The sequence below is a fragment of the Acipenser ruthenus genome, chromosome 8 (genome assembly GCF_902713425.1).
Source record: "Acipenser ruthenus chromosome 8, fAciRut3.2 maternal haplotype, whole genome shotgun sequence".
NCBI classification, from domain to species: Eukaryota; Metazoa; Chordata; class Actinopteri; order Acipenseriformes; family Acipenseridae; genus Acipenser; species Acipenser ruthenus.
In genome coordinates, this window is record NC_081196.1 from 53,642,817 (window position 1) to 53,670,726 (window position 27,910).

At 39.0% G+C, this 27,910-nt stretch overlaps 1 pseudogene; it reads right to left on the reverse strand.

Annotated features, from left to right (window-relative positions):
- Window positions 1–1,750: 1,750 nt before the first annotated feature.
- On the reverse strand, window positions 1,751–27,656 carry LOC117406986 (vitamin K-dependent protein S-like; annotated as a pseudogene).
- Window positions 27,657–27,910: the final 254 nt, after the last annotated feature.

Sequence of the window (27,910 nt, forward strand, 5' to 3'; positions counted from 1 at the left end):
GCTACATAATGTACGTAGAGGTGCAGCCTTGGTTTATTGTAATTGGGTATTCTAATTTCAAGGGATGGCAAAACTTTACAGCTGCTGTTGTGAGGCTGCTTGGGTAAAGGTACATCGCAATAGATACCGATTCAGTCGTTGACTGTTTGTCGCCTTTGGGGATTGATAAATGCTCCATCCTGAGGGCATATCAACACTACAGCAGCAACCCCCTTTAAGTGCTCTTCTAAACTGGTTGGAAAGTGCGCCCCCCACCCCAAAAGATCTGAAACAAATACCGAAGGTCGCAAAATCATGCCATGTATAATTTAACAAGTCATTTTGAACCATAAGGCCATTTCAGATAAGTCTTCAATATAATATGATAGACCTATCACTACACAAATCCTGGGCTTGCTATTTTTTCAGATGAAGGTCTAGAAAAACAGTAATACATGAAAACAACAAAGAATATGTTAGGAAGTTGTTATATTAAGGAGAGGCGAGTTACTTTTAAAGGCCTGCTTATTTCACATTAAATGAGCTTGGAATGCTTGCAAACTTATGGACAGGCCAGCTGCATCAATTAAGGTATTATAATACAACCTATGACTGTACAACCCTTAAAATGTTGCAAGCATAGTGAAAGCATAGCAAAGCGTAATGAAGCATTGTGAAAGCAATAAAGCATAGGTAAGCATTGTAAAGAATAGCGAGGTATGGTAAAGCATGTTAATAAGCATGGCAAACCAGGGTAGGCTATGGTAAATGCATAGTGTAACCATGGGAAAAATAATGGAAAACTGCAAAAATACCATAAAAAACACTGTGATAAAATGTCATAAGGGGAGGCATATTCAAGTAATCCAGAGGAAAGTGTTGCATTGTTTAAATTCACAGGCATGTTTTGAAAGAAATTCATGTTTAAAGGATGAGGAATTTAGTCTGTGGTCAGTCATGACTCATATGGTGGCATGGTAGATTCATTACTGTAACTGATGGGGTTTGGCAATTGCCATCACCTACAAAGCTAGTGGGTTGCCCATTTCTCCTTAACCCGTGATTCAGTGTGTTGGGTGCTCAGTGTGTACAGTGCAGGTGTCTCTTTACAGTTGCTTAAATGAATAATAGACAAGTATTCTGACTAGTTTTTTTTTTCAGGTTTCACTTTTGTTCGTAATAGACTAAGTAGTTTCTTTAGTTTTACTAACATTGTTGACCAGATTTTCCTTTGCTTGAGTGCACAATGTAAACAAAAAAAAAACAAAAAAAAAATTAAAATTTCTAAGACTAGTTTTGAAACAGCATTTAATTCTGCTTTGAAAAAAGTGGAGCAAACTTTGCATGGGGCAAAGCTTAGTGAATCTGGTCTTTCGTGTTTGAGTGTTTAAAGTAGCCAAGTGAAGTATAGGTTTGATACTGTAAAGCTTCTGTGACTTTGTCACATTGGTGCTTGACAGCTTTTCTTTTTGTGTCACTTTATTTCTGTGAAAAGCTTCACATCACTGCAGGTACTGTCACCCTGTTTACTATCACCACATTGAAACGTCCTCAACACAGTATGGTGGGAGTCTTATTTACACCCTATTTACTATCACTTCTGGAATAAAAGCATAAGAATAGTAAGTTTACATGTAAATTACAGTACTACATTGAAGGGTTCTGACATAAAATAGCTCAATCTAGCATACTGAACTCTAATGTGTACAGGCATGTTTAATTATTACAATGTGACATACATAAGAAAGGTTGTTAGTAGCTTATTGATCCCAGAATCTCATCAAGTAGCTTCTTTTATTATTTATTTCTTAGCAGACGCCCTTATCCAGGGCGACTTACAATTGTTACAAGATATCACATTATTCTTTACATACAATTACATTATTTTTTACACATTATTTTTACATACAATTGCCCATTTATACAGTTGTGTTTTTACTGGAGCAATCTATTATTATTATTATTATTAGTTTATTTAGCAGACGCCGTTATCCAAGGCGGCTTACAGAGACTAGGGTGTGTGAACTATGCATCAGTTGCAGAGTCACTTACAATTACATCTCACCCGAAAGACGGAGCACAAGGAGGTTAAGTGACTTGCTCAGGGTCACACAATGAGTCAGTGGCTGAGGTGGGATTTGAACCAGGGACCTCCTGGTTACAAGCCCTTTTCTTTAACCACTGGACTACACAGCCTCCCAATCTAGGTAAAGTACCTTGCTCAAGGGTACAGCATCAGTGTCCCCCACCTGGGATTAAACCCACGACCCTCCGGTCAAGAGTCCAGAGCCCTAACCACTATTCCACACTGCTGTACCAGAAACGATTTATTTAAAAAAAAATACAGACCATGATGCAAAAACACTTCTTTCCTGTATCCTTATTATTTATGTATTAAGTTTTGAAACAGCTCCCAACACACTTGACAATTCCAATTTGCCAGGAAGTTGTACATATAACCAAGTTGTCTATGTTTGTATGTTCATGCTCATTTAAAACTCACTGCCCTTCTCTACCCTGGAAGCTACTCCACAGTCTTAATTTTAGTCTATACAGTTAATAAAACGCTGACCAATGCATAAGGTATTATACAGAAAACATATCAAATAGTTATTTTTTTTAATGTACGTATATGTACGAGTAATGTCCTAGTGTTTGAACAGTGATTTTAGACACACTTTCACCAAGCTTCTCTCAATAAAAAACAAAACAAAACAAAACTAAATAAGCATGACTATTTAAAAGAAGTTACTTTGACATCCTATCATTGTGGTACCTTGTATTAGGTATTATACAGTAGAAACCAGTACATTTCATTGGGAACCAATGTATACACTTTTTAATCAAGAGTAACATGGTAAGCTGAACCACAGTCAAGTGACAAAACAAAAAAAAAGTCTGGGCCCCAAACCAATGTCCTTACAATGGTGGGCAGGAATGGGATTTGATGTCATTGTGTTTGAGGACAGCTTCATCGAAATCCAGCCCTTTACCATTGACCTCTATCTCAATGCAGCCATTATAAAATGCAGACACCGGTGTGGCACTAACAGGAACATCTGCAAGAAACAGACAGCAAAGGCATACAATAAAAATAAAGCCATGGCTATTAAAGCAACATGCAGCACCTCAGCTGAAAACCCCCAATTGCAAACGCAATGACTTGTGCTTGCCTGTAGGGGCGTAACAATACACTAATGACACAATGCCACACGTATCGCAATATGCAGGTCACAATACGGTATATATCACGATACATGTGAACGTCCCGATTGGATACTTGCATGATACATAATAAGATCAAATGGTCATGGTCACTATACAAACGATACATGCCTCTATTAAGATAGGACACATAATGTCATTGATACACGATGAACCGTTACATCCTTACTTGTGCTGCTTCCAGTTCTTATTACAAAAAGTAGCTTCAAATGTAATACATCATTTTTTAAAACATTTCCTTTACTCTTATGACGCTTACAATCATCATCTCAATGTAAAGTGATATTTACTCATTTCCATACAAGTTGAATGTTCCTACTGTATAAAGTTCACAAAAGTAAACAAACAAATAGGTTACTTATCTTAAAACTTTATCCAGGACCCTTTTTACACCATCCAAAAGCCAAGCAAATGGCCTCATGCACCCTACTACATAGTCTGTAACCAATTATATGGCTGATGAATGGCAGTTTCATTAAAAAAAATAAAATAGGGTGACAACATAAAAGAGAGTCTATTTTAGTTAGTACCGCGAGTATTTGCAACTGAAAGATGAATGCATGTGTGTTCATTAGAACAAAGAAGATGCGCTTTACCTGGAATCCCACCCACATAGGTGTCCACCTGTCCTTCCATAGCTGCGTCCAGAATGGAGAGCTGCTTCTCCATTTTTGGGGGCTGTATGTAGTGCACCGCCCTGAAGGAGTTTGCTTTAATCTGGACCTCGCTGCTTGACATCTCAAGCTCCACTTCCAGGTGTCCTGGGTAACAAAGTCTAACAGACTTCAGCCGAGTCACTTTCACATTCTCAATAAACACAGCTATTTCCTGGTGGAACAGAGAACGATTACATAAGTTAACAGTAGAGTTCACAGTATGATGGAAAAGATCACCATGACCTACACGCTTTGTATGTCATTATGTAATTGCCACATGTAACGGGCAGTGTTGTGTGATGTACTGCGTTACAGATGCTGGCCCTTGTTGGCGACATGAGACTAAATGCTTGTTTTCAGTGTGCGTGGTTGCTGGTTCACACCCAGCCTGCTCTCTGTTCCACATACATACGGATGGACAGATGGACAATCTGATTCCTCCCCAGATTCGGATTCTCTAGATCCTAGATTTAAATTATGGAGCAGCTATCCTTATATCAGCTTAAAAAGTACCAAATAACAAAGAAACAAAAACTGTGATGAAGATAACTGGTGGCGTTTGCCATTTTACGTTAGTGTTTCAATGATTGCACAAAGTTCCCATAGTTTTTGTTATGCAGTACTATTTAAAAGCTACTACACAGCTACTGTATATTCCTCCTGTTCTCCCGATATAAATCCACACAATTCAGCAGTATCTACACGACAAAAGAAAGCCAAGAGTTATTTGTTCGGTATTCAAATTCATCAAGAATTTCTATTTTTTTGGAAAACTACCAGAAGGGTAAAGATGAGGTAAAACTCAACAGGCCTGAAAATACAAATCAGATGTAAAAAAAAGTAGGATTACCTGCTCGTTTGGAGAATCAGAGTCCACTACAGCAACAGAAAGTGGCACCGTCTCACCACTGGCTAAGGCAAAGATGACACCCGTGCTTGTTGACGGACGAATATTCAGTTTCAAACTCAGTGTCCAGTTCTTCCCATCTATGCTCTCTGTTCAAAAGAATACAAGAAAAAAGTTTTAAAAATTACATTTAATAATAATAAAATCAGCTATAAAATCTCCAATACTGATAATAATGCAACAAACATGTCACTTGCACATCTTCTAGACTACTTTAAATACTTGAAATGCAAAACATACAAAAGGTCTTCCGCTGCTGTTGACACCTAGCCTTCTATTAAAGTCATCTGTTAAATTACGACCTTTCTTCTTGCTGTGACACATTAAGAACAGCTAACCACACTAATTAGTTCACACCCAGTAGAACAATCAAGCTGTGCTTTGTATCGAGTTATTATTTTGTTTATTTAGCAGACGCCTTTATCCAAGGCGACTTACAGAGACTAGGGTGTGTGAACTATGCATCAGCTGCAGAGTCACTTACAAATACTCTCACCCGAAAGACAGAGCACAAGGAGGCTAAGTGACTTGCTCAGGGTCACACAATGAGTCAGTGGCTGAGGTGGGATTTGAACCGGGGACCTCCTGGTTACAAGCCCTTTTCTTTAACCACTGAACCACACAGCTGTTACCTAGCCCACAGCTACCACCTTTCGAGTCATCTAACAACAAAGTGATCTACTGAAATGAAATTAGGAAAATGAAAAATTGTGTACCTAAAATGAAACTTTCATGCATGTAAGGTACCATTGACATAGGGATTTTAACCTCCCCGTTTACGAACATAAAAAACCCTCCAGTTCCGTTTACGATAGCAATCAGGGCTTCTGTATTTATCTTCCGTGTGAGACTTCTAGGCTGACTATGCCCCAGTGCTTCTGGTACATGTTTGATATTATACTGGGTTACCAACTTTGAAAACCTTGTATCACCCCTACATAAGGTATAAAGGCTGCCACACACTGGACACGATGAAACAAAAAGAACAGAGCCGATATAACAATTATTGATATGTGTGGAGTGTTAAATGTTTGTACCAACAGTTACGCTTGTGTTTATAATTATGACATTTACAATTTTTGTACAAGGTGTTTAGTGCATTTCCACAAACACGAAGAGTTGTAATCTACACATTTGGCTTTAATATAGAGGAAACATGGCAATGGCTATACATATTTTGACATTTCATTAGTGTCACCTTTTACAGTAAAAGTATTGAGTCGCCCCACAAGAGAATCGCATTGCATTTGCCAGTTCAAATTGGGTTGAAATCGGAACAAAAATTATAAAAAAAAAAATATATAAAAATGAATCTATACCAAACGTTATGCTGTGAATGCAGTAGGCTTTGCACATTGCTGATGTATAGTCCTGGACATTCAATAAAACTGTGTCAACATAAGGGCCATTTATAAAGGGATAAGTATTTCAACTTACTGTAGTCTATCCTGAATTGGGCCATCCCAGAACCAGGGAAGTAGGAGCCCCTCTCCACTTCCACTAAACAGTGCTTGTTCTCCTTTTCTTGAATGACTTCCTTCACTCCAGAAGCCCCCTGATTCATCAGGTTCCAGGCACGAATACAGCCATCCAGACGCGGGTTAATCTGCACAAGGCAACCACAATTGAATGGTTAGTGCCATCAGGCTTACTCACTCTTAGATACGTCTTGTTTAACTAAGCTTGAAGCCTGACATATTTTAGTGGATGTCTCTTCCATTATCTCACCACCGCCACTCATCATTTTCAAACTTGCTTTGTCAGAACTGATAACATGAATAGAATAAAATAAGAAACAAGGAACCGGGGTCACAAATGGAGATTAGATAAAGGGGCATTCAGAAAAGAAAATAGGGGGCACTTTTTTTACACAGAGAATTGTGAGGGTCTGGAACCAACTCCCCAGTAATGTTGTTGAAGCTGACACCCTGGGATCCTTCAAGAAGCTGCCTGATGAGATTCTGGGATCAATAAGCTACTAACAACCAAACGAGCAAGATGGGCCGAATGGCCTCCTCTCGTTTGTAAACGTTCTTATGTTCTTAATAAATCCTTGAATATCAAGACAAACTAGTCATAGCTAGAAGGGGCTCTACCAAAGCAATGGTTATATTATCAGATGCAAGCTGCAATGTTCATTAGGCTTTTTTTTTTTTTTTTTTTTTTTTTTTTTTAAACCCCAGACAGAATTTTCTGTAGACATTCCACACAATCAGTGATAAACATCAGCAGTATGAAGGTTGATTTTCTCTCATCTTTGTTGAGCCAAGCCTGCTGTGATCTACTGTACAGCACCTCACTCGAACCAAGCCTGCTGTGATCTACTGTACAGCACCTCACTCACACCAAGCCTGCTGTGATCTACTGTACAGCACCTCACACCAAGCCTGCTGTGATTTACTGTACAGCACCTCACTCACACCAAGCCTGCTGTGATCTACTGTACAGCACCTCACTCGCACCAAGCCTGCTGTGATCTACTGTACAGCACCTCACTCGAACCAAGCCTGCTGTGATCTACTGTACAGCACCTCACTCACACCAAGCCTGCTGTGATCTACTGTACAGCACCTCACACCAAGCCTGCTGTGATTTACTGTACAGCACCTCACTCACACCAAGCCTGCTGTGATCTACTGTACAGCACCTCACTCGCACCAAGCCTGCTGTGATCTACTGTACAGCACCTCACTCGCACCAAGCCTGCTGTGATCTACTGTACAGCACCTCACTCACACCAAGCCTGCTGTGATCTACTGTACAGCACCTCACTCGCACCAAGCCTGCTGTGTGGATGTGTGAAGATGACATGTTCTTATGCAAACAGACCCACCAACCCGTTGTGAAATGTACATGTCTATGAGTTGCACCTCTTGCATGCAACTATCAAAAACACTATACTGTACAGAATACTGACTGCTCACATCAAATATATAACGTGCAACCTACAGGTAGTGGACAAAAAATGGAAACACCTGGGTAAATGAGGGACACCAAGTATATTGAAAGCAAGGGCTTCCACACAGGTGTGGCTCATGCGTTAATTATGCAAATAACATCCCAGTATGCTTAGGGTCATGTATAAAACTGCTGGACAGGCCTGGTTGCCTATAATTATGGCTAGCATGGCTGCAAGAGGAGACCTCAGTGACTTTGAAAGAGGGGTGATTGTTGGGGCGCGTTTGGCAGGAGCTTCAGTGACCAAGACAGCTCAACTTGCTGATGTTTCACGAGCAACGGTGTCTAAGGCGATGTCGACATGGAACCCTGAGGGAAAGACATCATCAGCAAAGGGCAACAGTGGGCGGAAGCGCATACTCCAGGATCATGGTATCCGTGCATTAATTCGAAGTGCAAGGCAAAACAGGCGAGCAACTGCAGATCAATTGACTGCAAATTTCAACTAGGGGCGTGAGCAGCCAGTTTCATCAAAAACAGTCCGCCAAGAACTCCACAGAGCGGGATACCATAGTGGTCCAACACCCTATTAAGTGACTTTACATTGGTGTTTCCATTTTTTTGTCCACTACCCGTATATATATATAACACACAAAAATGATCCCACTATCTGTAAAAGAGTGCACGTAATATATGAAGTTTAGTGATCAACAAAAAAGCTGAATCTGGTTTAATTTGAACTGAATGTTTAATCAGCATCAAGACTATGAATCAGGATGAAAAAAGACTGAAATGTTACATATATATGTTAACCCTTTAAGGTACAAGGGACATGTGTCCCTCTCCAATGTATTTAAGAAGAAACCGTTTGAACAACTGCTCAATTCCTTGTGTACCTTAAGGGGCTAATGTAAAGAAATGAAGGCAATTGAAATATTCTGTATTTTGCTGTTTCAGTCGAGTTTAGAGATTGCAAGGCCCTACAACCTCTGTTTCTCTCCATTAAAAAAAGTAGGGAAACAGGTTCTCTACTGGAAAAAAAAAAAAAAAAAAAGGATTTATCTAACCTTCAGATCGGCAGCCACTCTGCAAGAATGACTCACCTGCCAATTATCCTGAATTTACTGAGCAGATTGAAGCCCTTCAAAAGGTGCAAGCACCAAAAGGATTTAAGAAAAACAATGTCATTTTTATAAAAGATAAAGTAGGTGGGGCTGGCTGATTTCAAAGTTCACTGTGTCATATGGTTGTAATGAAATTAAAAAGGCAATTCAGTCCAAGCTCAATGTGAAAAAGCAATTCAAATGTCATTTGAAACTACATGCTCCGAAAATGTATTAGCTTGGTGTCAGAAACCATCAAAAACAAGGGCATTTATTTTCTTGAAAGGAAATCTAGTTCCTAGTAAAATTTACTTGAGAATAGAAAAAAAAATGAACAACTAAGATGTGCGAGTCAACTGCAATAACACATTCTTGATACACAAATCACAAAACTTTGAGCTGATCCAGTCCTGAATCAGTCTATACAGTAGGTGTACTAGGCTGTATCCTCAATGTACTTACAGATTTAACAAGGCTGTCCACTGGGCGCGGTAACCCTGCAATGTAAAGCTTGGTCTCCAGGACTCCGTCAATGGGATGGAACAGACTCTCAGGGCTGCTAATGCTCATCACAGCTTCTTTGGCTATTTTAACACTGATGCTTTTCTCCAGCTCGTCCACGGAGATCTGTGGCAGACCAGAATTCAAGGAAGTGATGCACGAGTATATAATTTACAGCACACAGACACAGTCAAACTCCCACAACCAAATGACTGCAGAGTCAAATCAACCACATGAAATCCACAAGAGGACAGTACTGTATCTCTTCAAAGTAAAAACAGGACTTCGGTCTGGTTTCCAATCCCATTGCAATGTCGCCTTCTTATCAACAGTGAATGATTGTCCCTTCTGGTATCGAGACATATCACGGATAAGGTTGTTCACTTTATTACTGTATTCAGTTTACTGTTCTATGTTTATTTAAATCATCAATTTTCTGTGTTTCCTGATTTTTTCAAAAAGTACCCTACAGTACAACTAATTAAAACATAAAACGCATTCAGATATCGTTTCCTTCATTTTTGGTTACTACAGATGTTAGTACAGTTTATTTTTTATTTTTTTTTAATATTTAGGGACTTCACAGTTGAGTGCAGACCATTCTTCAGACAGTACCCGACAACTGCATGTTTTCTGAAACACAAGAGGCTCAGTTCAAATCTAATGCTGTGTATTTTGTCCAGGCCCCCAAGTTTACCACAATAAAAGCAAAGCAAATTGTCCTAAAGCACAGTGAAAGCCATCTAAAGCATAGGTAAGCACTGTAAAATAGGAAGGTACAGTAAGCATATTAATAAACATGGCAAACCAGGGTAGACTACTGTAAATCGATAGTGTAACCATCAGAAAAGCACGGGCAAACTGCAAAAATACTGTGCTGAAATGACACGGTAAACTTTTAGATGGTTTTGTGATGTGGGTGCCAGGGGGAAGATAACCCATCTTATTTTACCACTGCCAGATATGAAGACAGATACAATGTATGCAGTCTTAATTAATTTAGGCACATTTTTCTTTATATATATGCTCAACTTACACAATGCCATTGGCCATTATTAATGGCTTTCCCGCCACTGGTGATCTTCACTGAATGCTCATTCTTATACTGGATCTCAATCTTCCCATGCCTGAGCCCCACCATGAACCAGGAGGAGTTCTGGGGAGACTCGGCATACAGTATGACACCCTCTGGGTCGAACGTCCGGAGATCAAATTCTGCTGCAAATCTGTAAATCAGAAGAGTGAGGAATACAAGCTCTTATACCTAACAATGGTCTTCCACTAAAGGCATGCAGTCAGTAGCGTGCCAGACTGTGTGTTTTAGGTAGTAGAGGAGCCAAAACAGTCCACATAACTGGGGAGCTCTGGAAAGGAAGTCAGGCGGCACTTAACCTCAGCAACACAATCTGAAATGTAAGCTGATCTCGACTGGCAAGCATGTGAATCCAGTCATTGTTCAAAGTAAGCTTTCCAGGAATTCCTGCCAAAGAAGAAGTAGTCGTTCTGTATATCTTCATGAGGAGGAGTCTGCCAAAGGTAGAGTTTTGTGGAGATGCTTATAAAATCAACAGTTACCCTAAACCAGTCACAGTTTCTTATTTTATACGACTGTGTTTACTTAGTGCTAATCCTCTCACATTTAATCTAAGTAAAAACATAAGGTTCTACTGCATACTGCACCAAAAAATTCCTAACAAGGGATGACAAATGTTTGATTGAAGAAAACACAGTAATTCCTGTTTATTTTTGGTATTTATCATAAATTGTCAGATTAGACCCAGGGCAACACACGGTAAAATACATAAATAAAATTTAATAAAATGACTAGTACTTACTTAGTTATTTCAGGCAACCTGAAGCGCAGATAAACCACAGGCAAGGCCACAAACTGCTCTCCCAGGTACAGCACCTCAGAGTTCCTTGCTGTTTTCAGAGGAATGCATACAGGAATAGGCTGTTAAAACAAAGATTTTGAAATGAATATTAATAGATTTGCACAGCAACATCTTAACCAGCTACTGTACACACATTTGAGTGGGTCAATTTTCAAAAATCTGTACAAAGTTGTTAGAGATGTTGTTATATATAAAAACTAGCCTATAGTTTCTGCAAAGTCAAATAACTTTTCTGTAAAAATAAAAACAAAATAAAAGGTACTATACTGTACTGTACCTCATAGGACTTGATGTCTTTTGCCAGCTTCATGCATCTCGTCCCATTGTAATAGCAGGAATAGCTTCCACGGCTGTTGACACAGCTCTGCTCACAGATATTCTCCTCACATTCATTAATGTCTGTTCAGAAACATTTAGACAGGTCTGATAATGTTGTGCAATGACAGATGCACGAGACTGGAAATATATACACAGTATATATACACAGTATATATACACAGTATATATATATATATATGAGAGAGAGAGAGAGAGAGAGAGAGAGAGAGAGAGAGAGAGAGAGAGAGAGAGAGAGAGAGAGAGAGAGAGAGAGAGAGAGAGAGAGAGAGAGACTGAGACTGAAGACTGATTAGGGGGACTAAAATTGAAACTTGAGATACGAGTTACATAGAATACATTTTTGGGGAATTTCAGCCACCAGTATTATATTTATTACAAAGGTAATCCAAGTTCTGGTAACTTGCTACGTTCGATAATTCAATTTGCTTTGCTGTGAGATGCAGGTGTTGACTGCGTCCCATGTAAGGAAAAGCTGCGTTTTAAAACTTCACACAATCCAAATATCTTGAACACAGAAAATAAGTTAACAGAAAGAGAACAGATTTTCAAAGTCATCAAAACAGAAATTAGGAAGCTCTTTATTCTCTCTTGAGCGTGTGGAATAGAGAGCGTTGTACAAGAGACGGTCCCTCTCTGGAAATACTATAGTAAACATTATCCAATTCTTTCCCAACATTTCTTATGCTTTTAATTCAAGGGGCACAAACTACAGCCTGGCACCGCAGTGTCTCCAAACAGCGATAGACATTTGCTAACCTGCTGATAAAAAAAAACCTAGTCTTTAGTCAACTTCAGCAGTACTATTCATTTTTACACTTCTGGAAGAAAGAAGGAACTTAAGACTGCCTGGCATGAGAGCTATTTAAGAATCTACTGTGACAAGACTGCCCTCTGCCGGATACTTGTACAGCATATAAAAATGATTAGTACACAATATAGTACTGTGTTCAAACAGCAAGTAACTGCTGAAAATGAGGCTTACTACATATGCATACATTTCATTTGTATATCATTTTCTGTTTCAGAAGTATAAAGTCCCCCGTGGCCTCAAAGGGGTTCTTTGTGGTAGTTCTTATTGATGTATTTCTTACTAAGACGACAAATACTTTAGTTAAGCTATTTCAAGTTGTTCTTTAAAATCTGCATACATATTTAGAAGTATTGAAGCACATGCAGAAATATTCCTTTGAAAGGCCCAGTGGAAGAACAGCTTACCCTCGCAGGTCTGTGATGTGAAGTTGTACCTGTATCCTTCCCCGGCACAAGCACACTTACTTTCCAGGTGTGTTGACACAGCTTGCAGAGCCACAGATGGAGGGGTACATCACACATTCAATGAAATCTATTGAAGGCAAGAGAAACAGTTTGGGGCTTCTCAGACATTCAGTAAGGGTATTACAACCGATTGGTTTGTAGCATGATGGAACACAACTTGCAAACAGGCAGATTTGTGTGGATTTTAGTGATAAGGTATTGCATGGAAGATTCTTTAATATAACCAAATATCCGGAATTGTCAGTTCTTAGGTTCGTCTTAGCCCCTTCTGGATATTGTGGCAATATGTTACCAACTCATTCTTAGATCCCAGGACGTGGGGCTGCTGGTTATTCCTAGGGTGAATACAAATAACATGGGAGGAATTCTCTGCCTTCTCTCAGGGAAGCTGGGAATGTTTAAGTCAAGATTGAAAATGTATTTTTACAAAATAGCTTTTCTATCATAGTGTTCCTATTTTACAATCAAAACTGCATTTTCTTTTTGTCCTTTTTTTAATTCTAATGTTATTACATTTTTGTTTTAGACTTGTACTTGTTTTATTTCTACAAACTAGCTTTTTTACAATTAAACCCCCATTTTTCCTGTCTTTTTAAATTTCTGTATTAGACTTTTTAATGTAATGGTTCACCTGTTGATTTTGTTGTGTGTGTGTGTGTGAAGCGCTTTGGGATCCTTGTGATGAAAGGTGCTATAGAAATGTGAATTGTTGTTCATGTTGTTAAATGGGATCAGTGACTTTTAAAGGGACAGGAATAACAACATCCAATATAGAAGAGTAAATTATGTCTGAAACGGGTCACAGCTGGATAATGAGGTGCAACATATTTAGCAATGCAATAGGCCTAATTAGTTCTGCCGCTAATCTGAAATAGAATTGTTTTTTTTTGTTGTATAATTCTGAATCAAAGGCTGTAATCTTTGACCTAAATCCTACTCACAAGGGACACTGCCTACAGTCCATTCACAGTAAAAATGTCTGTGAAATAGGAAAGTAACATATGAATAAATGTACTATTAAGAACAGTTCAATTCTATGCTTAATACCTCTATATATATTATATATATATATATATATATATATATATATATATATATATATATATATATATATATACACACACACACACATATATATATATATATATATATATATATATATATATATATATATATATATATATTCACTGCTGATAAAACAGATTAATAAAACAAAAAAGGTAAATTACTGTACATTCAGGGCCCAATTGTGATATAACATGGTAAAACGCAAGCGTAAAGGGCAAAGTGCTTTACGCATGCACAGGATTGCGCGGTTCCCTGGTGGAAATTCATTAGCATGACCAATGAAGAAAAAGTGGGGTGACAAAAGTGTAAAGAGTCATACAGTACGAGTTCCCTCAGTCATTACCTCTCATTTAGAGGAACAGTTCTACCTCAGACAACTCTGAAAGGAAGTCTAGAAAACCTTCATCCTAAACAAAACAAAAAAAAAACGTTTGGTAAGCCTGAACCCCTGCTGTGGCTCCCGGCTTGAAATAGATTTTGTTTACACCTCACACTCTGAAAGTGCTTGCAGGAAGATTAAAAAAAAAAAAAAAAAAAAAGAAAAATTACCGTAAATTCTGAACATCTACCGATATGTGCGCCATAGCAAAACTGTCCAAATGGTGTAGTTTACTAAAATGATCATGAGCGTTGCTCGAAGGTTTGTTAGCTCTTATAAAATCAATATTCTTGTGAACTTGTAAACATTGAAAATGTAGTATATTAAAAGCCTTACTTAAATCACTGAAAAGTAAGACCTTCAAATTTAACACACACTTTTAAAACCATACAATATAGTGATGTGTGTATTAAAATCGCCAACAAAAGACATGACTACCCGAGTACACAAGCAGCAATATGACTTACTGCCAAGAAAAGACAAACAAAAATGTTACTGCCCGATCTCGAATCACCCAGGACATACAGGCAGCCATTTTCAAAGAAGTGTCATTAGCTTCCTGAGAAATTCCAAGAGAAGCTTTTACAATTTCAGCACTTCTAACCAACAGTACCAGCTTGGACAGATCAGAAATGCTGATCAGACCCCTGTATTTTTCAACATGCCACCACAATTCACAAATTGGGAGAAAAACAGGTGTGAGTAATCACGAATGGAAATGAAAAGCAGCACATAACTGCAATGCTCTGTGTGATGGCAGACGGACGCAAACTGTCTCCATATGCGTCATTGAGGTCATTTCCCTTTATTTATTTGATGGTTTATTTTTTCCTTAAATTGAGGGTGGGAAATTTGGGCTGAGTCTTAATTTTGAAGGAATACAGTCATTTTTCATTGAGAAAATGGTTTAAATTAAATTAATTAAAATGTTAAATAATTTGGTACTGCATTGTGTGAAATCACATGAGGAGAATAGAACTGTAATTATTAAGTAAAAATGTATAACTCAGGAAAAGTTATTTCGCAGAAGTGTATTTATTTATTTATTTATTTTTTTTAAATTTAGTCGTCGCCAATTATTTTACCCCGGTTTTCACCCCAGTTTAGCATGCCCAATTATTATCTGTATCCCCGGCTCACCGCTCGCAACCCCCCCGCCGACTCAGGAAACGGAGGCTGGAACACGCGTCCTCCGAAACGTGCTCCTTCCAAGCCGTCATTTTTCGCACTGCAGATCCACAGCAATGCCACCAGACCTATAGTGCCGGAGGACAACACAGATCTGGCGGCTCCGCTGCAGAGCCACAGGCGCCCTATCGGCCACAGGGGTCGCTGATGCGCGGTGAGCCGTGGATTCCCCTGCCGACCTAAGCCCTCCCTACCCGGGCAGCGCTCAGCCAATTGTGCGCCGCCCCCTAGGAACTCTCGGTCACGGTCAGCTGTGACATAGCCTGGACTCGAACCTGCGATCTCCAGGCTATAGGGCACATCCTGCGAGGAGCGCCTTTACTGGATGCGCCACTCGGGAGCCCAGCGCAGAAGTGTATTTTAATTGATTGCATGTTAAAACGTTGTACAACTGTCTGAAAGAATAGAGGAGGTGATATGTATCTAAGGGCTGATGTAATCCTGCTTGCTTTCAAAAGGGCCAATCACTGAACTAATGATGGGAAATATGCTAATGAGACCTATTCTGTGATTGGATAAATTGATCATGTCCCGCCCAGTTCCAAAGTTCACATATTCTTGTGCAAAGCATAATGAAGTGTGTGTGCAATTCAACAACACTTAGGCCTGAAAATCGCTGCCAGGACTCATCACTACTCTCGTAACAATCCGACTTCACGGCCCGAAAACAAACACCGCTGCTGGAGACGACAAGAAATGGACTTCTGGGAGAAAAGATTTTACTCCAAATGATGGACAAATCCCTAAGCTATGAAACTTTATTTGAAACTGCTTAAACGTTTGCCTTTAAAAATAGGCTTTTAATAATGAAGTGAGATCCGAGGTAATTGCAAGTGGTATTTGTGTACGATCTCACTAATCAAAAATTTGATTAAAACTGAACTGAACTTTCCAAAGAGACATTAAATGAACAAATCACCTCTTTAATGAACAAAAAGACTTTTCATAACTGATGGTGTTTCCATAACTGATGGTGTTTCCTGGAAATCAGATTAAGATAAATGTTTTAAACTAAAGTTCTTTAGAAATATGCTTGAGTTAACCTGAAACTGCTACTGTTCTGACTTGCATTTCTTAAACCACATTGTAACACACACATGGAGGATGCCATCACAGGTGTGATTTTGTTGCATTGTGGGACATTGTAACATGTGGAGAAGAAGCCACTTTTTTGTCTCAGTCACAATGCCCATTAGCAAGTACAGACTACTCATATATGGCTATTTCGAACACTATTACATGCCATTTTCCGTGCTAATTTATTGCTAGGAAATGAATGTTTCTCCAACTACTTAATCTGAAACGCAGAATAGCACATAACTTATTTTAGTTCTGATTTCTGGGAAGCAACCTAATTTACTAGAAGTGGAGAGGAGATTAGCAGCTGTGGCAGCGTTCTGCTGTTTGTATTTCTACTATGAACAAATGAGCCACAGAGGTTAAAAAAACAAAGCGAATGCAATCTCGTTGTCAGGGCTTGACCCATATATCAAAGTACACTCTAAAGCATGATTCGCACGGGACTAAAAAGCAGGCGTCCTCAGAGTTGGTCAAAAACAGAGGACGTCTAGTAAACTCCTAGACGTGGATTCATTTTCATCAACGAAAGTCGGTCAATTCAAAATGAAATGCGAATGTTGTGGCCAGAGAAGGCGCTTTTGTGCATGATTTCTAAACAGTGAACCGGCTGTAAATAACTCATTTCGTTGTACCTTCCTTTTCCAAAGACAACAATTTCGTCCCATGAGTGCACCATTAATCAAAGCATACACTTTTTAAGAGAGTCTGCAATTATATTTTGTATTTTCGGCCGTCCCCAATTTGGGCTGCACAATCATAGCGTTGTACTGAACCGGAGAACCTCAGGACAGACTGTACCAATTGTAATAGTATATTATGGTTTATTGTGAAGGCCTGAGGCGTATACCCCGGAAACGCTATATCACTCATAACATAACACTGACACGGTCGATTTGCATGGGAGTAAAAAGACACAGGGACACCAGAGTTTGACATTTTACAGAAGGTGCCGATGTCCTGTAAAAAAGAAAAAAAAAAAATAATCTAAAACGGACCTCTAAGAAAATGATCTGGAATAGACTGACTGTTTGCACGGGACAAAATTTCACGGATGTCAGTAAAAATTCCCAAACCACCTGTTTATGTGGTGACTTTTAGTCCTGTGCGAACAGAAGATGGAATAATACTGATACTAATAAGTGTACTGGAGTTGTCTGCACTGTTAATGCGTGTTCCTTTTTACAGCTGTCTGGACCCTAACAACGCTGTGAAAGCAAGGCACGCTGCACCATAGAAACAGGCTCTCCTTCTGCATAGTAGTAAACTAAACTAAGGTTCTACAAAAACTATCCTATACATGCTTTCTACTGAATACAGAAACTGGGAAAATGTGCCTTTACAGCAAAGCTTTGAAACATCTTCAGCTTAAAAATTATCTGTGGAGGAGTCACATTCCCCAGCACTCCCAATAACTCTTCCTTTTCCTACCTTAAGAGAAAGCTCTGCAGTGAATCATATGTCTAGGAAGAAGATGCATCCCACAACATATGTTAATAAATCTAATAAAATGGAAGAAGGTCATAAGCTGTTTTTTGCAGTACTGGAAGTAGGAGGTACACTAGGGTTTCTCACCACAATATACAAGAAGTCACGTCCCCCTTGGAACCTATTAGCAGCATCTACACTTATAATTTCACTGAGTGTAGCTCTCACACTCGGAATGCCAATGACAAAGCATTTTTAACGTCTGCTAAGAAATAAATAATAATAATAATTAACGTTTAAACCACTACAGGTTCTATAAAAACAGTGCATTAAATATCAGTCTGTTTTTTATTTAGAGGACCAAAACCAAGCAAGTGAAAAATGCTGCGATACATGCTTTTGTTAACTGATTTTATTCTCTAATATAATGTTGTTTTTTTTAAAATGGCAAGAGTTGTCCTGAACGAAGTACGAAATACTGAAATAAAAGCTCTTCTTACGACCACTCCTGAGGATGTAATAACGGTTAAAACGAAACCAGCAGGCGGGAGCTTTTATTTGAAAACGGAACAGGGAAATGACGTTCAAGTCAAGACTCAGTTTTTCGAGACGAGTTTCTACAAGGTTTTTCAGTAGTATCTGTATGGCAGTGTAAACATGAGACTGAAAGAGAGAAAAACATAACTATGCACCTGTATGTGAAAGAGAAGAATCAACAACAATACATGCACTGTACATACAAGAAAAATACATGATGGAAGACTGGATAGGAGCACTGGTGGATCTGCCTGGGGGCGCGGAGTGGTTTGAATGTATTACTCTCTGTATACCTTCTGTCTCGTACAGCAAGCGTCTTACCTGTGCAGGTCTGCTTGTCAGTTGCCAGGTAGTAGCCATCCTCACAGAGGCAGCGGAAGCCCCCAGGATAGTTATAACTTTTCTGGTTACATGCTGCGCTTCTGGGTCCTCGCATTCATTTATATCTGAACAAAAACGAAAAAAGTTTTTTTCAGTGGACTTGGTTCACATTAAAGAAAGCTCTATCAACACTGGGAATTACCTATAAAAATGAATCAGAAGCAACGGAATAGCATCCCCATTTGCAGTGCTGCTATGGTTACTCCGATGTTAATTCCAGCCATCTAGGGGTAATAAAGGATAAACTAACGTGTATAATATGTAATACGTTCCTAGTTTTTATTTTTGGTAACTTTAATACATAACATAACGTTATATATATATATATATATATATATATATATATACACACACACACTCTATAACAAACCCTTCTTATAACAAACCCCCTTTTTTAATGAGCAAGAACGTTTTTTTTTCAATGGAAATTAGACCTGTTAGAATGATCAATTTTACAAAATCTATCCCGATAAAACGATCTCAGTAGTGACTGACATTGAACTTTCTCCAGTGTGAATGTGTTATTCTCTCAGTGAAAACAAAGACCTTGCTAGGCTAATTCGAAGATAAAGCTGGTTCACAGATAACCTATTGTAGTTTGAATCATGTGTGACGTATGCAACCGTTGCCATCTTCACACAAACTGCAACCATGGCAACATGCGTGAGGAGATAACAAGATTGAAACAGCATGCGTGGAGAAAAGCACAAAAAATATGAAGCAATCTATGTTCTTCAAGCTATACAGCTGTACAAAGCTAGTATAGGATTGTGAAGATTTGTTTTACGTATTGAAGAATTTCACATTTAAAGTTATTCACAAAACTTTGTGATTCTATTAGGTCAAACAGTTGAACAAAACATTCCATAAAACAGTTCTTAAGTTTTATGAGATACGGCCACCATTACCACAAGCAAAACCTACAAGGCTGTGGGGAGTTCTACTGGGTCACCCAAAAAAACCTACAGTGTGAAACACAGTCACAGAGATATACACGGAGCACCTACGTCAGCAGACCTGTGCACCCCCGCAGGGAGTCATACAGAGAACACAAGGGGCTAGAAGACAAACCTTCTTCACATCTTTCTCCACGCCATCCAGGTTTGGAGATGCACTCATACCTGCCTTTCCCATCCACGCATTTCTCATAACCGTCTCTGTAGCAGGGGAGGGGAGAACACTGGTTACTGATCTCTATGCAAAAATAATTATTAAAAAAAGTATAACATGAAACATGTTTCAATTCTTCAGTTTCAGAGCGACCCAGTTAAAAATGCTGGGAGTTGTCAATACAATACTGACATTAAGCTGGTTAGTTGGATATCTGTGGCCGCTTAAGTCAAGTGGCTGTTTACTCAAAGCGCCTCATTCATTCACTTGCGAAAATAAAATCCATTGTGTTTTTTGTAAAATATCATGATATAGAGGTGACCTGCTAGACAGGAAAATTTTGAAATGAGACATTGTGGCACATGTATTGAATTATACAGACTATTTCAAGAAGTACATGACAGCAGCTGTGTGGCATCATACTACATAACCTCTGTATCAGGATACATTACATGAACTCATGAAACAATACATTCAGAAATTCACCCCTACTACTGTACGTGATGTCACATATTTGTCAGTCTTGGCCAGGGCTTCTCAAACTCGGTCCTGGGGACCCCCTGTGTCTGCTAGTTTTCATTCCAACTGAGCTCTCAATTACTTAACTAGACCCTTAATTGAACTGATGATTTGCTTAATTAGACATTTTTACTTGTTTTCAGCTCTTAAACAGTTGCAGATTTCAAGTTAGCTATAACATTTAATAAGTAATTTGAACTCTGCAACTGTTTAATATCTGAAAACAAGTAAACAAAAAATATATATTATATATATTATATAAGTTAAATTAAGGGTCTAGTTAAGTAATTGAGAGCTCGGTTGGAATGAAAACCAGCAGACACAGGGGGTCCCCAGGACCTAGTTTGAGAAGCCCTGGTCTTGGCTTTACAGGGTAACCAGTCTAATATGAAATGCCTCACTGGTGCCGTAAACAGCATTTTGATCCATTCCTTGAATAAGACACACCTGAGCTTATTATCTATACACTGTGGCTAATCAACCTGGAATGGGTGAACCCGCTATGCAATAGGAGTCTTATTTACATTCCTGAAGTGCATCAGATGCTTTCATGTAAAGATGAAATGCACTCACCCTTAACACAGGATCACAGGGTAGCCGGAGCCTCTGAACTCGGCACCAGGGGGCTGTTTAATATTCCCACGCGGTGTGAGCCAAGACAAGCTGCACAACAGACATAATCCAAACTAGTTAGTTCATCAACCAGGTTTAGGCACTCGATTACAGCCATCTTCTTTTTATTTGAAAGGTGCGTCATCCGAGCTGGAATCTAAGGAGCACTGCCTCCCTGAAATGTCTCCAAGACACAGCAGAAGCTGTCTGACTCACAGGCCTTGAAGAAGACCGCAGTAACAATGGCTGCCTTCAGCTGAACATCCATTAACAGTTTCAAAGTCTTGTATGACTAACTGAATGGCATAGTGTCTAGCATGGGAGTGGCAGCCATTAGTGCAGACAAGATTGACTCAGGGAGAGTTAGACAGGCAGGTAGGTAGGCAGGCTGCCCATTCTCACTGCTGTAAGTAACTCACCATGGCAACCAGCGTTTGAGTAGGCCCTACTGAACTGACTATGTAACAATTACACAGAGTGTGTAAAATACGTGCATGTGGCAATATCTTAAAATGCAGGAAGCTAATAAAAAGCCTGACATGTACAGCTTCTAGTTCCACCTTGGTGATTTTAAATGTTAATATATTTGAATATTGTAACTTTGGTTTGACATTGACCTCAATCAAGCTACACCTATAAAATGTCATCAGTCTGTAAGCTTCATCCAGCTACAGCACGTTTAACTTGTTTCCCTGACACTGCAGTTTTTAAAGAAATACATGTTACTGAAACATCTTTTACTACACTAGGTTAAAGAAAGTTACCAGTTTGCTAGCTGTGTCTTTCACTGCTTTTCTTCCTTGGTTATTTCACCACAGCAGTGTCTTCTGGGTCAAAGCATGTTATTGGCGGTCAGTCAACAGGGGAAACAGCTGATTGGTTACTGACAGGATAGAAGCTATTGAAATGGGTGGGGACAACATCACCCTCCAGGTGAAATGACCCAGGTAGTGCAAGACAGTCTAAAAGCATGATGAGTAGAAGTACCAGGATATAATGTTTTTAAATGAAAATACATGTTTGCTAAAACAGGCGTTTCTTTCAGAACTGCACATTTAAGACCTATATAATGAATGGATGTGCATGGCAGATAAAATGTACGTTAGCTGGAGAGGTATGAGAGGCCAGAGGCAGCTGCAGAAGTGAAGGGGTTTAAAAAGAACCATGCCATTTCCAACAGAACACAGTAATAAAATTAGAACAGGGTCACAGAAGGTGAAACACTGTGTGCCACACAAATGAATGGGAGAGCGGACTCAGCAGCACAGACCAGCCTTGTTTTAAAGCCTGCTGAGAATTCTGTATGAATTGGCCTGCTGACAATTCTGTAAATATATTTCTTCACATGTGGTTGTAGATGCCCATAGTACTGTATTATAATTATCCAATCAATACATTAAATAAATACATCATCAGTCAATTAATCAATCAATAAATAAATACAATATTGGCCCAACTTCCAATTAATCTAAAAGCCAAAAACGTTGTGCTTAACTGAACTGTAAACCAACTATAAAAGATAATAAAGAATTCACTTTAATATTGAGTCCCTTAATGCAATCCTAATAATATTAAACGGCGTAGTTGCTGCTCCCTCTATAAGAACAGCAAACATGCTATAACATGTGACCTCCCTGTTTGCCCCTGCAGTACTAGCCCTTACTAGGTATGAGATGACAGATATAAATACACATTGTGCAATTCACTTATAATATGTCCATATTGGTACATGTGTCTGCATTACATTATGGCATAACAAATTATCAAGTCCCTACCCAACTCATTACCGGTGCAGCATATGCTGCAGCATGTCTAATTGCAAGAATAGGATGACATGCGGGTTGTTATTTTGGCTGCAGTTCACAGGAAATTTGCTTTTTTTTTTACATTACACTCCATGATGAATCGACAGCAAATGCTGGATAAACAAAGTTATTGGTATAAGTGATTACTATAAATAACCGGATTAGTAAGTACTGAACTACAGCAGCCCGATGTAAAAATGTCCCAGATTAATGAAGTGTTTACTTTACTTGAACCCTTGTTTTTCACTTGAGATACAGTAAATACTTAAAGGTTGTACAAAGTGGATGCGTCACACTTACCAACATACTTGGGATAGAAGTACTCCTGGGCAAATAGAAAGAAAATTATCAGAATTAGCTTGCAGAAAACATATTATATAAATGACATTGCATTATTCAGCACATAACATACTTGTACAATATGCAACTATCTACAGTAAGCTGTACACTTTAATAAAAACTCTCCAATCATTTTTCTCCGAATATAGTTTAGTCTTCTAGCTGTTAAGTCTATAACTAACGACTACAGTTTGATTACAGTACACTAAGTAACATTTAGGCCTATTAAATGGATTTAAATCCTTGATTAGATCACACACACACACTATATATATATATATATATATGTATGTACAGTGCCTTGCGAAAGTATTCGGCCCCCTTGAACTTTGCGACCTTTTGCCACATTTCAGGCTTCAAACATAAAGATATGAAACTGTAATTTTTTGTGAAGAATCAACAACAAGTGGGACACAATCATGAAGTAGAACGAAATTTATTGGATATTTCAAACTTTTTTAACAAATAAAAAACTGAAAAATTGGGCGTGCAAAATTATTCAGCCCCTTTACTTTCAGTGCAGCAAACTCTCTCCAGAAGTTCAGTGAGGATCTCTGAATGATCCAATGTTGACCTAAATGACTAATGATGATAAATGGAATCCACCTGTGTGTAATCAAGTCTCTGTATAAATGCACCTGCACTGTGATAGTCTCAGAGGTCCGTTTAAAGCGCAGAGAGCATCATGAAGAACAAGGAACACACCAGGCAGGTCCGAGATACTGTTGTGGAGAAGTTTAAAGCCGGATTTGGATACAAAAAGATTTCCCAAGCTTTAAACATCCCAAGGAGCACTGTGCAAGCGATAATATTGAAATGGAAGGAGTATCAGACCACTGCAAATCTACCAAGACCTGGCCGTCCCTCTAAACTTTCAGCTCATACAAGGAGAAGACTGATCAGAGATGCAGCCAAGAGGCCCATGATCACTCTGGATGAACTGCAGAGATCTACAGCTAAGGTGGGAGACTCTGTCCATAGGACAACAATCAGTCGTATACTGCACAAATCTGGCCTTTATGGAAGAGTGGCAAGAAGAAAGCCATTTCTTAAAGATATCCATAAAAAGTGTTGTTTACAGTTTGCCACAAGCCACCTGGGAGACACACCAAACATGTGGAAGAAGGTGCTCTGGTCAGATGAAACCAAAATCGAACTTTTTGGCAACAATGCAAAACGTTATGTTTGGCGTAAAAGCAACACAGCTCATCACCCTGAACACACCATCCCCACTGTCAAACATGGTGGTGGCAGCATCATGGTTTGGGCCTGCTTTTCTTCAGCAGGGACAGGGAAGATGGTTAAAATTGATGGGAAGATGGATGGAGCCAAATACAGGACCATTCTGGAAGAAAACCTAATGGAGTCTGCAAAAGACCTGAGACTGGGAGATTTGTCTTCCAACAAGACAATGATCCAAAACATAAAGCAAAATCTACAATGGAATGGTTTACAAATAAACATATCCAGGTGTTAGAATGGCCAAGTCAAAGTCCAGACCTGAATCCAATCGAGAATCTGTGGAAAGAACTGAAAACTGCTGTTCACAAATGCTCTCCATCCAACCTCACTGAGCTCGAGCTGTTTTGCAAGGAGGAATGGGCAAAAATTTCAGTCTCTCGATGTGCAAAACTGATAGAGACATACCCCAAGCGACTTACAGCTGTAATCGCAGCAAAAGGTGGCGCTACAAAGTATTAACTTAAGGGGGCTGAATAATTTTGCACGCCCAATTTTTCAGTTTTTTATTTGTTAAAAAAGTTTGAAATATCCAATAAATTTCGTTCCACTTCATGATTGTGTCCCACTTGTTGTTGATTCTTCACAAAAAATTACAGTTTCATATCTTTATGTTTGAAGCCTGAAATGTGGCAAAAGGTCGCAAAGTTCAAGGGGGCCGAATACTTTCGCAAGGCACTGTATATATATATATATATATAACAAATAGGCTAATAGGCTAACACTAGTTTATATACACTCCAGAAATACAATTCACTCCATACAGTGCTCCCTCATTACAAGGCTCTTATACTGTGGAACAGGTTATAAGGCTGTAGCATGGCTCCCAATTGTCCCTTAATGCCATTACACTAGCACTTGCATTCTCAATGCGGAACACACATTGCAAAGCCTCTTCTCTATGGCTCCTGGCTACACTGTATTTAATTTATTTACCACCGCTATTTATTATATAAATTAGACATGCGGGTCCTCAATTCCTGTGCTTTAGGTCAGATTCACTCCAGTGGTATAGCAGCAATCAGTCCATGTGCATAGCAGTGTGATCCAGAGTTTAGTATAGGTGTGTCTAATTAACCCCAACCTGGAACGGCTCAAAGTGCCTATGCAATGGAGATCTTATTTCCAACTTTGTTTTGCTGTTCATTACTAAAGGACATCGCTTTGGTGTTGGTCAAAATAAAAATAAAAAGATATCAGATCCTTAACGCTAAATCAGTTTGGCTGTTTGAAGCATTCACTTGAAGCCTTATGGGAAGCTTACTGTCTCAGAGTCGTTCTCAAAGACTTCCCTGGCTTCTTCCTTGTTGCACAGCTCCTCGATGCACTCTCTCCAGATTCCCTTTCTTACTTTCTTCAAATAAAGAGTTGGCTCTTCGACTTCTGGTCAGGAACTGAGACGCACGTCTCTGTGACAAGACTTGCGTACAAAAAAAGGAAAAAGAAATGCATTATCATCATACATTATTCAATAAGCTTTTCAAAAACACACAGCTGGACTGTATTAGATCATTTTACAGCATAGATATATCCTGTTGGATTGCATCAATCAGCTGCCTAATTGTAGGGGGTAATCACAGCATCACCCCTAAAAAGTGTTTGATGCAATCCACGGTTTTCCCCCCCAATGCTATAAAATGGTGTAATATAATCCAGCTGTGGTTTAGGGGTCATAGATTTATCAAACTGACCCTTCATCAAGCAGACAAACGTTTTAGCTAGTATCAGTATAATTGATGAGGTCAGCTTCACAAAATGTCCTATAAATTACACCCTACAATTGCAATGAAAGTCAAGGAAGTACGAACCAATTGCATTAATAGTTTCAGCCCAAACTTTTCACTGCACAGCAAAAACTAGAATAGCACTTAACATCCAGACACTAAAAGCTGTACATAACAATGTTAATCTGACTGTTTTAGAATAAATGTTGCATTCTAACCTTTTTTATGAATACGTTTACAGCTTATTCAGAAATAATGTCCAAAAGGAGTTACTAAAACCGTTACTGTCTGTTATTTCACCAGCCTCACAGTGTAAACTACAAAAACATTATTGACACAGCTGTTATACGGAACCAGCAACTACTGTATTCTTTCTAAAGTTATTAAAGTATTTTAAACTGAAACTCTTTGACAGAAGCTATGCAAACATAACGTGGTTATGCTCGACACAAATTATTTGTCAAATCACTCAAAACTTGATGAATTTAATTTTAACTTTGTCGATTTCTTACTTACATTGGTGCGTTTCGCAAAAAGCAAGCGACAAAATGAAGAGGCACCCCACAGAAACAGAGAACAGCGTTTTTTTTCTTCACATTATAGCAACTGTTGCAGGTAATGTAGGCCTCGGGTTTAGTTTCCTAGACTCGGTTAATTGTTTCACTGTCGGTATTTTGTCTCAAAGAGAATACTTTTCTCGTGTTAGGAGGTTGGAAAACATACAGGAACTGGCCTCGCAATTGGAAGTCTGCGGGGGTTGGGGGAAGAGCACCAGACCAGCAAGCTGTCAGCACGGCACGCGCACTGTCCTGGACTTAAACCACAGCTAGCCAATGCGTTCCTGAAAATGGTATAGCTGGAGATAAAATCTGGGTATCACCACCTTGTTAAAAGCAATCGATGGGCAACACCGTTTACTGAAACCACAACACCACCCATTGATGTAAATCAAGTACTATATATAATCTTGAAGCGTGAAAGTGTAAAATGACAAATATGCAAATCCACAGGCCAGATTTGGTCATTTCATTGTCCTTCTGTTTAAATATGGTACGTTCCCCCTTTCTTTGTACTTTGACGACCGATTTCATAGACCCAGATAAACTGGCACTAGTTTTAGACTTCCTAACCTAAAGTAACATTTAGGTAGTCCAAGCCTAGTGTTAATTGGGGTCTCTGAAACCAGCCGTGACAAGTTTGGTAAAGAGATGTGCAGTACTAAGCTTATTGTGCAGCAACTTTAAATTCAATTGAAGTATTTCTACATGTAGTTTAGTATTATTAACACTGGTGCAAAAGTGATGCCTAATTGTTAAGGTGACCATATGGCTCCGTGTTCAGCGGGACAGTTTGGGATAGTTCAGGCTTTTCAACTCACAACCCAATGCATTCTGGTAAGCAAAGTCCTGCTTCTCCAACGCCTTAGGTTGCCAGTTGAAAAGCCTGAACTGTCGCACTGAACAGGGAGCCATATGGTCACCTTATTAATTGTATTAATATGGTTTATATAAAAAATACTTCACCAGGGAGTGACACTCCTGAAAGGATTGTGTAGTTTTCAATACTTGACAACAGAGGCACCATTACTTCTCTTAAACACACACAAATGTGATGCGACTTGACCGGTTCATTCAGTTTTCATTGTTTTATTAAAAATATCACCTCCTTGGGTAAAATGTTGTAAAGTCAAACATAGTGCTGCACTAACCTTAGTTGAGCTTAGCAG